At 44.8% G+C, this 13,274-nt stretch overlaps 1 pseudogene; it reads left to right on the top strand.

Annotated features, from left to right (window-relative positions):
- The first annotated feature begins 6,950 nt into the window (after positions 1-6,950).
- LOC102767388 lies at positions 6,951-8,126 on the top strand (annotated as a pseudogene).
- Positions 8,127-13,274: the final 5,148 nt, after the last annotated feature.

Below are 13,274 nucleotides of genomic sequence, written 5' to 3'. Positions count from 1 at the left end.
CACGCCTGTTTGACATAGTACTTAGAAGTGCTAGCCAAAGCAATCAGACAAGAAGAAATAAAAGGCATCCAAATTGGAAAATAAGAAGTAAAATTGTCATTATTCGCAGATGACATGATACTGTACATAGAAAACACTAAAGACTCCATCAAAAATTATTAGACTTAATAAATGAATTTGGCAATGTAGCAGGAGATAAAATTAACTCCAAGAAATCTATGGCATTTCTATACACCAATAGTGAACTTACAGAAAAAGGGACTAAAAAAGCAATCCCATTTACCATCATACCAACAAAAATTAAGATACCTAGGAATAAACTTAACTAAAGAGATAAAAGACCTCTACTCAGAAAACTACAGAACATTGTTAAAAAAAAAAAAAGAGAGAGAGATCGAGGAAGATACAAGCAAATGGAAGAATATAGCTTTCTCATAGATTGGAAGAATTAACATCATTAAAATGTCCATACCACCCAAAGCACTCTATAGATTCAATGCAATCCCTATTAAAATACCAATGGATAATTCACAAATATCAACAAATACTCCAAAACTTTATATGGAAGCAAAAAAAATAGCCTAAATAGGCAACAATCTTGAGAAAGAATAATAAAGTAGGAAGAATCACAATACCAGATATCATATTATACTACAAAGCTACTGTGCTCAAAATAGCCTGGTACTGGCATAAGAACAGACATATAGACCAATGGAACAGAACAGAGAACCCAGAAATCTACTCGTCACTATGCTCAATTAATATTTGACAAAGGAGGCAAGAGCATACAACGGAGTCAAGACAGTCTCTTCAATAAATGGTGTTGGAAAAATTGGACAGGTACATGCAAAAAAAAAAGTGAAACTAGATACCAACTTACACCATCCACAAAAATAAACTCAAAATGGATAAAAGACTTAAGTGTAAGTCATGAAACCATAAAAATCCTAGAAGAAACCATAGGCACCAAAATCTCAGACATCTCTCATAGCAATATGTTTACTGATACATCTCATAGGGCAAGAGAAGCAAAGGAAAAATTTAACAAATGGGAATACATCAAAATAAAAAACTCTGCACAGCAAACATAACCATCAACAGAATGAAAAGGGATCCCACTCTATAGGATAACATATTTGCCAATGATACATCTGATAAGGGGTTTATTTCCAAAATATATAAAGAACTCATTCAACTTAACAAAAGGAAGATAAACAATCCAATTTAAAAAATGGCCAAAGGAACTAAACAGACTCTTCTTCAAAAAGGACATGCAGATGGCCAATGGACATATGAAAAAATGCTCAAAGTAACTAATTATTAGAGAGATGCAAATTAAAATGGCAATGAAGTATCACCTCACACCTGCCAAAAAAGCTATCATCAACAAATAAACAAAAAACGTGCTAGTGAGAATGTGGAGAAAAGGGAACCCTAGTACACTGCTAGTGGGAAGGCAGACTGGTGCAGCCATTGTGGAAAACAGTGTGGAGTTTCCTCAAAAAATTAAAAATGGAACAGCCACTTGACCCAGTGATCCCACTTCTAGGAGTATATCATAAGACTCCCAAAACACCAATCAGAATGAATATATGCACCGCTTTGTTCATAGCAGTGCTGTTTACAATAGATAAGATCTGGGAAAAACCCAAGTGCCCATCAGTAGATGAGTGGATAAAAAAGAAGTGGTATATTTACACAAAGGCATACTATCTATACTAATAAAAAGGTAATATGCTAATTGGACCAGACATCTTCTGGACAAAGCCTCAGCAGCTGCTGCTGCAAGGGCCGGGTGAGGCTCAGGCAAGCTGCGGATGGCAGCTGCTGCTGCGAGGGCTGGGCCAAGGCTCAGGCAGTTGAGGCGGATGGCAGTGGCAGTACCAGTGGCACGATGGGGGCGTCACCTTTCCCTGATCGGCCCGGTCACCTCCCGCAGAGGGAGGCCAGAGGCAGCAGCAGTAAGGGGGTGATGGGGGCGGTGCTTTCCCCTGATCAGCTGGTCACCTCCCACAGAGGGAGGCCAGACTGCAGCTTACACAGAGAGCAGGCCTAAGTCATCAGTAGGACATTCCCTGAGGGCTCCCAGACTGTGAGAGGGCGCAGGCTAGACTGAGGGACACCCCTCCCCCAGTGCACGAATTTTCGTGCACTGGACCTCTTAGTGTAGCTATAAAAAAGAAGAATCTTTTAGTCTTTGAGACAGCATGGAGGGACCTGAAGATGATTGTACTAAGCAAAATAAGCCAGTCAGAGAAAGACAAGTATCAGATAATCTCACTTATATGTGGAATCTAATAAACCAAATAAACTGACAAATAAATCCAGAGACATAGAAGCATAGAACAGACTGAGGAATCACAGAGGGAAGGAGGAGAGAGGGGGCAGAAAGATATTAATAAAAGGCCCTATATGCATATATGCATAACCCATGGGAACATACAATAGTGTATTGAAGGCTTGAGGGGTAGGAAGGAGGCGAGTGGAAGAGGGTGATTGGGAGAAAAAAAGGGGACATCTGTAATACTTTCAATAATAAACATAAATATAAAAATAAAAAAGAAGAGTTATCTTTATCTTAGTGTTGGGAAAAAGTACAGAATAAAAAAGACATGATTAATACAGCATTCCTACACTCTAGTGTTGTTTAGACTTCACATGAGATCACACAGTATTTATGTATCTGACTTATTTTACTCACCATAAGCTCTCAAGATGCATCCATGTTGTTGCAAATGGCAAGCTTTTCTTCTTTTACATGGCCGAATAATGTTATATTGCATACGTGCCATGTCATCTTTACCCTTTCATCTATTAACAGACATTGAGGTTGTTTCCATAGTTTGGCTAATGTGATTTCTTCTATAGCTTTATGCTTTGATTGTGTGTGTGTATAATTTTTGTAAGTCTGAATTACTTTGTAATTAAATGTTTGAAATAAAAAATTTAATTTAGAAATAAAATGATTTCATCCTGTTGTTCCAGCTGTACTGGTTTTTCCCTTTCATCTCCCAGATGTCTGCAAGGCCACAGACTATGCTGCTCAAAGTTGAGTCCATCAACCAGCAGCACCTCGGAGCTTGTGAGAAATGCAGATTCTCAGGGCTCTCCCTTCCCCAGACCTGCCACATCAGAATTTCTCGGTGGGAACAGATCTATTTGTTTTAATAAGCTTTCCTGGAGATTCATTTAAGCCTGAGGACCTGCTGGCCTGAGAGAACTGCCTCACAACCTCAGTTTCACTGTCCATTCTTTCTAATGATCAGGAGAAATTAAAACGGTAAGAATTTTGAAGACTCAGATCAGTGTCTCCACTTGCTGCACATTAAGATATCCTGCGAGTTTTTAAAAATCACCAATGTTTGGTCTCCGCCTGCAGAGATGTGGATTTAATTGGTCTGGGGTACAGCCAGGAGATGGACATTTTTTAAAATCCTCCGATAATTCTAATTTGCAATCATAGTTCATAACTGAGCAAGAGAACAAAGATTTACTAAAAGAAAGTAAAAGAAACTGGTGGTCTTGATCACCCCCTGCTGGCAGGAGGCTAAACAACTCATCTCCCAGAGACTTCAGAGAGGTAAAAGGAGGTGCTGCTGGCTTCCCATGACTTCATGGCACACATCTGAAATCTAGTTGATGATGCCCTTCCAAGCAAAATGCCTGACTAAGTCCCTAATTCTGTTTCAAAGACCACACTATCTGTAATGTATGTAAGAGACCCTCAAAGAACACTTACTCTGTGCCCTCCACTGACCTAAACACTTCACAAACAACCTGCCCTCGCTCATAGCTGCCCTTTGAAGTCAGCACTATTATTACTTCCATTTTGCTAATGGAAAAACTGAAGCACAGAGAGGCTAGTAATTTGCATCAGCTAGTAAGTGGAGGAGCTGGGGTTTAAACCACAGCAGCTGGCTCCAGATCTCCGATTTTAAACACATCGTTGTCTTGCTGCCTCCAAGTGTGATCTCTCTGCTGTGCTACCTGCAGTATCCCAGGATCTAGAACCTATTATGTGCCAGACACAATATCCTCATTTTATCCAAGAGAAAATGGATTGTAGACCTCACAATTTCCCAGACCCACAGTCAGTTACTATAATATTTCTGAGATCTACATTCATATCTGGCTCTTGCCTCCATTCCCATTGTGACTTTGAACAAGTTACTTCACCTCTCTAAGCCTCTATTTCCCCATCAGAATACCCATTTCTAACTCATAAAGTTGCAGTGAGACTTCCCCATTCCAAGCTGTTATCTAACGTCCTCAGACTTGCCATGATGATTATTTCAAGGGAAAATGTTTATTATTGTCTGTAACCAATTTCTCCAAAATACTTTTTCATGGGGTCAACGGTTCATCCTGCATATCTGTTGAATAAGGTGGAGTGCTGGGGGACACCCCTTCTGCACACAGCTGGGTCACATCAGTACCAAAGGCTGGGCCATGAGAACGGTCTATTCAATTCCCTCTGAACTAGATGTGGCTGTCTAATATGCTGATGCTTAAAACTCCACTATAACCTCCTAATCATTAGGATGGCTATAGTTAAAAAATATATATATAAAATAATAAGTGTTGATGAGGATGTGGAGAAAGAGGAAGCCTCTACATTGCCAGTGGGACTGTAAAAGGGTATTGCTATTGTGAAAAATAGTGTGATGCCCCCTCAAAAAATTAAAAATAGAATTACTATATGATCCAGCAATCTCACTTCTGGGTATACACCTAAGAGAATTAAAAGCAGGGTCCTAAAGAGATATTTGTATACCCACGTTCACAGCAGCATTGTTCACAATAGCCACTAAGTGGAAGTAACCCAGTATCCATCAACAGATAAATGGATTAACACAATGTGGTCCATCCATACATTGGAATATTAATCAGTCTTTAAAAGGAAGGATATTCTAACACCTGATACAACATGGATGAACCTTGAGAATGGACTTGAGGATGTTATGCAAAGTGAAATAAGTCATGCAAAGACAAATACTGTATTATCTCACTTATATATGAAATCTAAAAAAGCTTAAATAATAGAAACAGAGTAGAGTGGTGGTTACCGGGGCCTGGGGGTGGGGAAAGTAGGGAGATGTTTGTCTAAGGGTACAAACTTCCAGGTAGTTATTAGATGAATAACTTCTGAGAATCTAATGTGCAGCACAGTGATTATAGTTAACTAGAGGTACGGTGCATGGATTCATGCACTGGTGGGGTCCCTCAGCCTGGCCTGCGCCCTCCACAATCTGGAACCCCTCAGGGGATGTCAGACTGCCAGTTTCGGCCCGGTCCCTGCAGGCCAGGCCGAGGGACCCCACTAGTGCACGAATCTAAATTTAAGGTGATTATTATCTTGGAATAGATAATGTGTGTCAAATCAACACATTATGTACGTATATAACTCATATCTCAACAAAGCCTGGATGGGAATGTACCTGGACCTTCAATAAATAGCTGAGTAAAGAACATTTCCAAAAGTGGGCATTAAATCACACATAAAAAAGAATTCATTAATCTATATATATAAAAGCCTAAGTGACCAAATGACCGAATGAACGAATGACCAGTTGACTGGTCACTATGATGCACACTGACCACCAGGGGGCAGACGCTCAATGCAGGAGCTGCCCCCTGATGGTCAGTGCGCTCCCACAGCAGGAGTGCTGCTCAGCTGACCAACAGGCACCAGGTGCCAGGATCATGGCTGGCGAGCCTCTCCCACCTCCACAGCAGCACTACTGAGTGGCGGTGGCAGGCGCAGTGGGGCCCGGATGAGCAGGAGCAGCCTGGACTGTGGGGATCAGGCCAAAACCGGCAGTCCAACATCCCCCGAGGGGGCCAGGATTGTGAGAGGGCTCAAACCAGGCTGAGGGACCCCACTGGTGCACAAATCTGTGCACCGGGCCTCTAGTTAATTTAATAAAAACTCAACCTTACTCTCTGGCCAGGATAGTAAATCCCTACACAACTAGTCAAACTTTCTCACTTCGCCTGCCTGTGTGACTCAGTTGGTTGAGCATTGTCCCATGCACCAAGAGGTCATTGGTTTGGTTCCTGGTCAGGGCATATGCCCCAGTTGAGGGCTCAATCCCCTACAGGACATGCAGGAGGCAGCAGATTAATGTTTCTCTCGCGGTGATACTTCTATCTCTCTCCCTCTCCTATCCTCTCCCTCTCTAAAATCAATCGATCAACAATCAATAAACTTCCTTACTTTGATATCCCCGTGACACATTCAGGACTAGAGGATAAATCATAAAGGCTTCCAGGAGAAGGAAGTATCCCACTGAGATCTGAAGAGGCAAATTGCTACTCTGCATGAATGGGTCAGTGAGACTGTTCCAGGCAACTGGCAGAGCAGAAGAGTCAAAGAACCTAGTGTGGGGGTGTCTGACTCTCCTGGCCTCCACCCAGGCTTGGCTTCTGTATCCTCCTGGAAACCAGAAAGCCACTCTAACCGACCACCATCCAATTCATATTCCAATGAGGCCTGTGACCAGCTCTCAATCACACACTATGAATAAATTCAAGACAAGGCAGCAAGAGAAGGATTCCTGGGTCTTACTGGTCTGGAGTGGGGAACCAGGTCAGAGATCCTTGCTCTAAAGCCTTCTTTTCTCCTGCTTCTTCACATTTGGCACTTTAGGGGTGAATACCGTACGGACGAGTACCCTGGGAGCTTTCTGAGGTAGGGAGAGGCATCACCACGTCCCCACCACTGCCTTGTAAAGTCTTCTGAAGGAGACAGCAGGCAGGTTGATGCCACACACCAGCCACCTCTCCTCTCTGCCTGCACATGTCCCTGATCCAGCCTCAACTATTTCTCCCCATACCTACATACCCCAAAGGAAAGGGGTCAGGTTGCCCAGCAGCTCACCCAGCCATCTGCAGCCATAGATGCAAATCGCATCCCCTCAGAGCCCCAGTGCTCCTCAGGGGCCCCATAGCCCAGCCTGACCTCCAGCTCAAGTCTGGTGAATAAGGCTTTATAGCAGGACACCTTCAGCATGGTAGGTGACAGGTTGCCACCAATAACCGGCACAGTGGTCACTGACAGGGGCACAGGCACCTGTGTGGTGGGCTTCATGGGGAAGGCCTGGCCCACTTATGTCATGGCCACCATTAGGCTGCCAGCCTAAGAAGCCAGCCACCACAGGGCAGGCAGTGCTGGAGAAGTTCATAGGCAAGGCCGCCCATGCTCTCCTGGAGCTGACTCTGGTGCAGGCGATAAGGAAAGACATTGTGGTGAACTGGAATAAGGCCAAGCTCATCTGGTGCCACCTGCTGGGTCACAACCTCCATGCGGCTACCCTGGACCACCTGCTGCTGCTCTCTCACTGCCCTTCAGCACCAACTGAGAGAGGTGGCCTTTGAGTTGCTACGCTCACCCACCATACACATGGCTGCCCAGTTGCTGCTGTCCATCTGTGCACACGGGCAGGTCAGCAGGCTGGTAGTCAACATGGGCCACAGGCTCACCTGCACAGTGCCTGTCTTCCAGAGCTACCACCTACCAAATGCCACCAAGAGTTTGGACCTCAAAGGCATCCACCTGAACACCTTCCTAGCTGAGATGCTGCTGGGCTCTGGCTTGCCTGGAGCAGCAGGACCTGAACATTGTGGAGAACATCAAGCACCACTATTGCCATGTAGCCCCTGACTTTCAGAAGAGCAGCCTGGACCCAGCTGGAATGCCGGCAGATCCCGAAGCTGCCCGGGTAACAGTCGGCCACTTTGGGCAAGGAGCTGTTACAGTGCCCAGAGCTGCTGTTCAGCCTCCCAGAGATCCTAAGGTTGTTGCCTGTGGGCGTTTCCACCATAGCCAAGCATATTCTTTTCAAGGTGCCCCCCCGCCCCCAGGTGCAGACGATGTGGCCCAGAGCAGGCTGCTCTGAGGAGGCTCCTCGCTCTTCATGGCGTTCCAGGGCCACTTCTGGGCCAAGCTGCTGTGCAGTCTGCCCTCAGAGGAGCACATGGTGGTGATGGCCTAGCACACCTAGAACTTCAGTGTGGATCGGGGCTCCATACTGGCCTCATTGCCCCACTTCCAGTTCTGCTGGGTCCTTTGGGAGCAACACAAGGAGCAGGGACAACAAATGCTACCGATGAGGGGTGAAGGTTGACAGTAAAACTTCTGCTACCCAGCTGGCTCTGTCCTGCCTTCTCCAAGAGCATGATCTAGTCCAGTGATGGCAAACCTATGACACACGTGTCAGAGGTGACACGCGAACTCATTTTTTTGGTTGATTTTTCTTTGTTAAATGGCATTCAAATATATAAAATAAATATCAAAAATATAAGTCTTTGTGTTACTATGGTTGCAAATATCAAAAAATTTCTATATGTGACACAGCACCAGAGTTAGGGTTTTTCAAAATGCTGACACGCCGGGCTCAAAAGGTTCACCATCATTGGTCTAGTCCACTCCTGGACCCACACAGACAAAGACCCCCTAACCCTGTCAAGCCCATCTCCCATTGTCTGGCCCCCATCCCCTTAGGCAGTCTCAGCTTGGGATTTCACCCACAAGACATGCTCAGATTTGGCCCCCCTAATCTTACTCCCATGATCTATTGCTTTTGATATAGTTCCCCAAGATTCCCCTGGGCCCTAAGGCCCCTAATTCACCCCTTTGTATATTCCTCAAGGACCCCCAACCCATTCCCATAATCTGTTACTTTCCAAGGAACCTGTACAGGGTGCCCCAATCCCACTCCCAGAATCTTTCCACAAGCGTTCCAGCCCCTAGGTCCACTCTCATAATTTGATCCCTATTTCTAATTCCCCAAACATACCTCCTAGATCCACTTGCTAAAGCATCCTTGGTTCTGAGCACCCCAAATCCACCCTCTGGTTGTTTTTTCCTATTCGGTTGCCCAAATTTCTCTGACACACTGGTGTTCTGAGCACCCCAAGTCCCCCACAAATGCCACACTCCCCACATCCATCACAAAGCTCCATGTTCTGTTCCACAGGGGTCTCTCCTACAATGGTTTACTAAAAGATTTTCCAGTGTCCACAACCTATCCCCCAATTCCACCCTCCCCACAAAATTTGTTCTTCCAGCATGATGTGTTCCCCAAGATTCCTTTTCATCCATGTGCTCCCACAACCCATCCCCAATCTATAGCCCCAAGGAGCACCATGTTCTGAGACCCCAAATTCCAAGGATGACCCTCACTGCTCTCAGCTCACATCCTTGCCCTGCATCTGCCCTGGATATACTCCTGTGTGGCCTCTTCACAGTGTTCCTCCTGTCCCATGCCTCAGCCCCTCCTGAAGGCTCCAGCCCCCAGACCATTCTGTGGTGACCCCACTAATGTCCTAGGTCATTTGCTATGTCTGACCCACAAAGAAAGTCTCCCAAGGTCGCCCCATGATGAACCCCCAGGACACCCCAAACCCACCTCAGAACCAGCCCCCAGGCTCTATCCCATTAGCTGAATCATCAATGGGCAATGATGTTCCCCAAGGCTGCCCAGCCCACCGTGACCTGAGGTAGATTCCTCAAGTGGGGGACTCTACCTAGAAACTGGCTCCCTCCTCCCCAGCCCCCACACAGTCCCCAGGGGCCAATTGTCCTGGGCTGTGTTTCCCCATCTCCCTCCTTTCTGGTAGTAGTTCATGAGAAGTTTACTGCAGCTCCCCAGGCCTTGCCCAGCCTGTTTCTGCCACCCCACCCCAGGGGCTTTCTCTGGGATCTGTCCTGAGTATGAGGCCTCTCCTGCACCATCCATTCCCTGCAGAAGCCTGGAGTGGGAGTCCAACCTCTCATTACAGGAGACTGGGCATTCTCCCCACAGGTTGCCCTTGGTCTTTCTTAGCTCGCCTGGGCCCCTACTGGAGGCAGGACCCTCTGCTTTCACACCACCATCCGGCCCAGCCCAGTGAACACCAGGACCCAGGTCAGCAGCCTGGACACATCCTCCCAGTTTATCAACAAAATAAGCACAAACTGCCAGAGTTTATTCACACTGGGTCCTCTCCTCCCCCAGGACAAGGAATCTTCCTTCCTTCCTTCAACCAGTCAATAATTACTGAGCATATCTCTCCCTCCTTCTCTCACTCACCTGCCAGCACTCTTCTTATGTAGGAATTTTCTGGAGTGGAAACATATATTGATGAAGCATTGAGCCCATGACATCTGACCCCCTCATATACCATCAGACAATGGGGGTGGGTCGAGGGCCCTGGCCAAAATCTTCCATGTTGGACCCTGCCTTACCTCACCTCCCCACAAGGCAAACAACTTCAATCTGTAGAATCAGCAAGAACTCCCATATTAAATGATAGTGAGGGAAACTTCTTATTTTTCCCACTAGGAGGCAGCAAGTCCAACCGCAAGGAGCTGACAGTAGAATTCCATTTAGAACCACAATGACTGCAGCAAACCAGTCATCCCAGATTGCAGTTGAGATCCACCCCACACAAGTCTCAGAGCACTGCCAGCCACACACACACACACACACACACACACACACACGAGGGATGTGTGACAAGCTGAGTCTCCAATGCCACAGGAAGTGAGGGCTGTTGGATTGACTCTATTTTAGACCAGACCAAGGTTCTTCCCTGGGACATAAATTTCTATGTAACCCTGCAGATATATGCCCCCCCTTCCAATTGCATACTCACAAGAATGGTGAGCTCACTACCTCAAGTCTGTTAGAAATCGTACCTCCTCACAGAAGTCTTAAGATAAACTTCTGCACTCCCCACTTAGGTCATTGGAGTCTGCTTTTTCCATGTCGACCAGGAGCTCCATTCTGACCTCACTGTGTGCCTTCTGGTCCTGCTGGGCCTGTGGGAGCAGTAGGAGGAGCAGGGGCCCCATATTGTATATCACAAGAGAATGGTTTAAGCCTTACTAAGGAGATGTGTGTGTGTGCCAAGGTGACAGGGGGTGGACTTTGAATGGTTAATTTTGTGTCAACTTGGCTAGGTGCCCAGATATTTAGTCAAACTAGAAATTTAGTCAGTCTAGATGTTGTTGTGAAGGTACTTTTTAGATGAAATAGAACGAAGGTTGACTTCTGCCAGCAGACCACCCTTGGACTCGAACTGCATTTCTTCCTGGGGCTCCAGCTGGCCAGATTTCTAAAGTGTTTCCCTCCACGATCAGGTAGCCAATTTCTTAAAATAAATCTTTCTTTCTGTACATATGCATCTTATTGCTTTTATGTCTCTGAAGAACCCTTCCTATCTCAGGACCTTTGCACCTGCTATTCCCTCTACTTAGAATGCTCCTTCCCATCTCTCACCTTATCCAAGCTTGCACCTTTTCTCAATACGACACAAAGCTCAGATGCCACCAAAGGAATGATTAAAACAACTGATTCCATGTAAACATAAAAAACCCTGCAAGGTAAAAATCACCCTGAACAAAGTCAAGACAAATAATAATTTTTAAAATAAAGTAAATAGTATTTCTAAAATATGAACAACAGAGTAAACTATAACTCATAACACAAGTGATAGTGTTCATAATACAGAGGGGGCAAAGTAGGTTTACAGTTGTTTGTGTCTAAAATAATACAATGATTAATAAATAATAATTCAAGAATAAACTGTGGCCCTAACTGGTTTGGCTCAGTGGATAGAGCATTGGCCTGAGGACTGAAGGGTCCCGGGTTCGATTCCGGTCAAGGGCATGTACCAGGGGTCCTCAAACTTTTTAAACAGGGGGCCAGTTCACTGTCCCTCAGACCGTTGGAGGGCCGGACTATAGTTTAAAATAAACAATATTTGTATTTGCATGTGGCCCGCAGGCCATAGTTTGAGGACCCCATGTACCTTGGTTGTGGGCACATCCCCAGTAGAGGGTGTGCAGGAGGCAACTGATCGATGTTTCTAACTCTCTATCCCTCTCCTTTCCTCTCTGTAAAAAAATCATAAAATATATTTTTTAAAAAGAATAAACTGTGTTTCATGTACTCACAACTGTAAACTTACTTTTGCCCAGCCCTGTATATACAGAGCCCTTGGAAACAATAAATATGAAAAATATTACAACAGTCCATGGAAAAGTTAGCAAACCTTAAGCTCATAAAGAAAGATGGTTCTTAGACACAGGAGAAGATTCTCAACCTAATAAGGGAAATTAACATTTAAACTATACTACAATACCATTTTTACCCCATCAGATTGGCAAAGATCAAAAGGTTTCATTAATACCCCATGATGGTGAGGTCGTGGGGGAACTGACACGCTCCTATTTAACAACAAAGGAGGAAATTGATGTGTCCCCTATGCAGGACAAGTTGCAATATATACTTCAATGACAAATGCACACGCCTTCTGACCCAGCTACCACACTTCCAGGAACTTCTTCAGATATAATCACTCACATGAGAAATGACGTGAGTGCAGCTATCCAGTGTCCACTGTGGCACACACAGCAATGCTAGGTGCTTCCGAAGCCACGTGAAGATCGATCCATGCGAACTGGTTAAGTAATTTCATTCAAACATAAGGAATACTGTAAAAAGGAACCAACAAGCAGTTTTCACTAACATGGAGTGATCCCTAAGATATATTTAAGTGAAAAAAGAAAATCCAGATGATATGTTACCATTTTATAGAAAAACAGGAATAAATGGATGTATAGATTTTAGGTAGATCTCATAAGAAATCTGAGCAGTGGCTGGTTCTAGAATAGTTTTAAAGTTTTATTTCATTATTAAGCCTTAAGGAGCAATCACTTTTAGACATTTTTCCTAATCATTCCCAATAAAATTGTAATACCACAATCTATGGTAAGTCTGTTTATATATTCTGTATATATCTTTGCTTTATACATAAAACCAGATTTTCATCTACCCCAGAAGCAATTTTCACCCACTTGGGGGTGATATCATCTCCACGGAGGCTTTATCAGAGAGCCACGGGCTTGGGCATTAAGGTGGGAAGAAGACTTCTCACTCCCTGCTCTTCAAACTATTAAAATTTTGAGTTGTGTGAATATATTTTTGTTTGTTTGTTTGAATCCTCACCTGAAGATATTTTTCCATTGATTTTTAGAGAGAGTGGAAGTGGGGAGGGAGAGACACAGAGAGAGAGAAGGAGAGAGAGAAAAACATCTATAAGAGAAAGACACATTGATTGGTTGCCTCCTGCACTCAACTAAATCTGCAACCCAGGTACGTGCCCTTGACAGTGGATCACACCTGAGACCCTTTGGTGTGCAAGCCAATGCTCTAACCAGTGAGACACACTGGCCAGGGCTGAGAATATATTTTTAAATACGGATGTTTACTTTAAGTTTCTCAGGT

The sequence above is a fragment of the Myotis davidii genome, unplaced genomic scaffold (genome assembly GCF_000327345.1).
Source record: "Myotis davidii unplaced genomic scaffold, ASM32734v1 scaffold679, whole genome shotgun sequence".
NCBI lineage: Eukaryota > Metazoa > Chordata > Mammalia > Chiroptera > Vespertilionidae > Myotis > Myotis davidii.
The sequence above is the reverse complement of the archived record's forward strand: the minus strand, read 5'-3'. Positions and strand labels throughout refer to the sequence as shown.